This window comes from Colobus angolensis, unplaced genomic scaffold (assembly GCF_000951035.1).
Source record: "Colobus angolensis palliatus isolate OR3802 unplaced genomic scaffold, Cang.pa_1.0 Scaffold5, whole genome shotgun sequence".
Taxonomy (NCBI): Eukaryota; Metazoa; Chordata; class Mammalia; order Primates; family Cercopithecidae; genus Colobus; species Colobus angolensis.
The window spans coordinates 34,943,096-34,946,249 of record NW_012118487.1 but is presented as its reverse complement, the minus strand read 5'-3'; the positions used below and the strand labels follow the sequence as shown (position 1 = coordinate 34,946,249).

At 51.0% G+C, this 3,154-nt stretch overlaps 1 long non-coding RNA gene across 1 annotated transcript; it reads left to right on the top strand.

Moving 5' to 3' along the window:
* Positions 1-1,179: 1,179 nt before the first annotated feature.
* Positions 1,180-2,376, top strand: LOC105524480. Its single transcript, XR_001003770.1, has 2 exons — positions 1,180-1,210; positions 1,681-2,376. It is a non-coding gene; the product is annotated as an uncharacterized LOC105524480 (long non-coding RNA).
* The last annotated feature ends 778 nt before the right edge of the window (positions 2,377-3,154 follow it).

The following is a 3,154-nucleotide window of genomic DNA, read 5'->3' as shown; positions in this document are numbered from 1 at the left end:
TTAACAAGCGGTTCTGCTGGTCCGGAGTATCCCTGCCGGCTCTTAGCCCTGAAGTGGCGTGAGGGCTGGGCACATCGACAGCACTTGGCTCCTTCCCTCTGGAAATGCATTTCCTTCAATTACCAGAACAGCCTCTCACCGTCTGGCCTGCCTCTTCTCATGCTATGTCGCAACAAAGCCACCTGCGTCCCATGAAAGACGGCATTGTTTTTCCACCCGAGCCACCCACGCCTGGGCAGGTAGAACAGCGGGTCCCCACTCCAGGGAACTCTCCCACTCGGGCCTGTCATGGCTCACGCCCTGAGCAGCTGTGGTGCTTGCCCTGTGTGGAGGATAGCAGGGTGCCTCCTGGACACCAGAATGGTGGGGTGCACTGGATAACGAGACAGTGGGTGTGGCTCCCATGAAATAAACAACCCCTGGGCATTGCACATCCAGGCGCAGTGCTGCAGTTTTCTTAAAGATGTAATTATCTCTGGGAAAGCTACTCTCCTCAGAGCTCACCGACCCTTGGGGGATAAAATGTTGACAATAGGAAGAAATGTACGAGATTTTGTTTTGTTTTGTTTTTCTTTAGACAATTGAGTCACCCGCAATCACAGTTATGTAAAAGTCTCACTCCTGGAATCCCAGCACTTTGGGAGGCTGAGGCGGGCGGATCACTTGAGGTCAGGAGTTCCAGGCCAGCCTGGCCAACATGGAGAAACCTCGTCTCTGCCAAAAATACAAAAATTAGCCAGGCGTGGTGGTGCATGCCTGTAGTCCCAGCTACTTGGAAGGCTGAGGCACAAGAATCACTTGAACCGGGGAGGCAGAGGTCGCAGTGAGCAGAGATCACACCACTGCACTCCAGCCTGGGCGACAGAGTGAGACTGAGTCTCAAACAAACAAACAAAACAAAAAAACACAGTTACATGAAAGCAAATTCTCAAAACTGAAGTTTCCAGGAAAAGAGCAAAGACCAGAACCCTGAGCATGCAAGGGAGAGTCAGGTGCAGGACCTCAGGGTGGGGTCTAGGGACAAAAAACCCAGGCTGCTTCCACTGCTGGCTGCTTCAGGGGCTGGTGTTGCCAAGGGTGTGGCCCTGTCTTTAAAATGCCTGTTAAGACATAGATATTTCATGGGCAGAGCCTTTAAGATGAGTTTTTAAATTTAGTGGAGTGTCTCACCTGAGACCTTCAGGCAAGAGTGGAGCACAGTGGAAAGAGGGTACGTGGCGTGGCATTCTGCGTGTGGGGTGGGGAGGGATTGAGAGAGAGAAATGCAGAGAGAGAAGGCACCAGCCACGAGGCTTGGTCTATGGGAGGTAGCCTGAAGACCCTGGGCCCCTCAGGGCTGGCACTCCCGCAGCTCTTGTCTCTGCCCAGCCACAGAGCACATCTGCTCACACCTACAACTTCTCCACTCTGACATCAGCAAAGGGACAGCAAGTTTTATGCTTCAGGTTGTTTTCTTGCCTCCAGTCCTAGAAAAGCAAACTTGTAGGTGCTGGGCCCACGGAGCACCCCTGAGCCATCCTGTCTGCACCTCCAGGTGCCTGCATGTCCCCGCAGGCCCAGGACTCCTCTGTGCTGGCTGGGCAACTCTTGTTCACTTCCTTTTCTCACAGCCTCCTCTTCCCCCTTTCTCCCGTCTTTGTCATTTTTAATCCTCCCACTTCCCTCTCCATGTTCTCACAGTGTCTTTCTCAAGAGAGAAGCAAACTGCAGGTCAAGGTGCATCACCAGCCACAAACAGGCAGCTTCGGAATCAAGTAGGATGGAAACGGTTTCTTCCTCCAAAGACTCTCAAAAGAGAAGCCCCTGCTGCAGAATAGAAAGAGGCTCTGGAGCAGCAGTGAGCTCGGGGAACCCCCTTGAAGATCCCCAGTTTCTGTGTGCAGTTGCCTCAGGCCCAGACACATTCTTCCATCTGGAGCATGTCCCCGCAGATCTTCCCGGCCGCGGCTGTGGTCCGCGTTATCTCAGGCTGTCAGGTCTCAGAAATTAGAAACCATCTCATCTCATCAGGGTCATCCCACACCGTCTGCCACCATAGATGGAGAGGATTTCATGTGATGTTTTCTGAAGATGATTCTGTTGTCCCAGGAGAGCCCTTGATGGACGTGGCAGCCTTTGACCCTGTGCAGCCAGGTGATTTATTCTCCCAGTGACTTTCCAACCAGACACTCTCAGTCAGAGTGAAGGGCTCCACTTAGAAACTCCCTTTCCCATTAACTCGTCAGAGTTATACCCTTCATCTTTATTCTTTTTAAAATATTTATACTCAAAGAAATTGTATGAGGAGTGAGCACACACCAATCATGTAACTGTCAAATGAAAGCCTTTCCTTAAATGTTCAAGGGCACCGGAGTAATAAATTTGGAGTCATGCAGATCTTGTTTCACGAGTGTGTACATGTGTATGAAACTTTATGTGGGTGGAAAACCAACAAGAGAAAAAAGAGCAGAAACTGTTGTGTGATTGCATCTTCCTGCCTGAGACATCCGGTGCTCTGCATCTGATAATCTGCCACCAGTGAGTATTTTTTATGGCTTTTGAAGAACCCATTACGTGCATCACATTGGCATAATTTGGGATTTTAAGACATGGTCCTTCTCCTCAAGAAGCATATCATCTTTGAGGGAAAATAGAAAACTTACATGTGTGATTCATTATGGCACGCCCTCCCCAGTCCACCTCCTAAGTAAAGCTGATGCATGTAGTACTCAGTGAGGTGTTCTGAAGGGAAGTTTAGAGGGGGAAGAGTGGCGTGGGCTCAGGTGCCAGAAGAAGGCTCCATGGGTGGGTGCTCCAGGTCATTTGGGGGAACAGCAGATGCCAAGGCACAGAGGCAGGAAAAATGAACAGAGGTGGAGGCTTGTCATTCTACTCCTTGGTTCAGGAAAAGATCACGGGGCCAGGCAAGATGGTTCATGCCTGTAATCCTAGCACTTTGGGAGGCCAAGGCAGGAGGATCGCCTGAACCCAGGAGTTCGAGGCCAGGCTGGGGAACAAGGCAAAATCTCATCTCTACAAAATTACAGAAATTAGCCAGGTGTGGTGGCACACGCTGGGGAGGCTGAGGTGGGAGGATCACTTGAGCCCAGGAGGTCAACGCTGCAGTGAGCTGTAATTGTGCCACTACACTCCAGCCTAGGTGACAGAGTGAGAG